A 229-nucleotide genomic window follows, 5' to 3' on the forward strand; every position below is an offset into this window, starting at 1 on the left:
GAGCGAGGATGAATTTCATCCGGCGGCCGAGACCATTAATTCTAATCCTAAAGGTGAAAACATTTATCTGTTGTTATGATTTTTTTTTAGTTATAAAGACGTATTATGAATATTATATTACAATATGGTGCAATTTATTTTCTCGGTCTATCAACATCAATTGGTTATATTTTTTTATTATTATTTTTGTGTTGCAAAGAAAACAACTTTAGGATTAAACGATTCTTTA

The sequence above is a fragment of the Cicer arietinum genome, chromosome 7 (assembly GCF_000331145.2).
Source record: "Cicer arietinum cultivar CDC Frontier isolate Library 1 chromosome 7, Cicar.CDCFrontier_v2.0, whole genome shotgun sequence".
NCBI lineage: Eukaryota > Viridiplantae > Streptophyta > Magnoliopsida > Fabales > Fabaceae > Cicer > Cicer arietinum.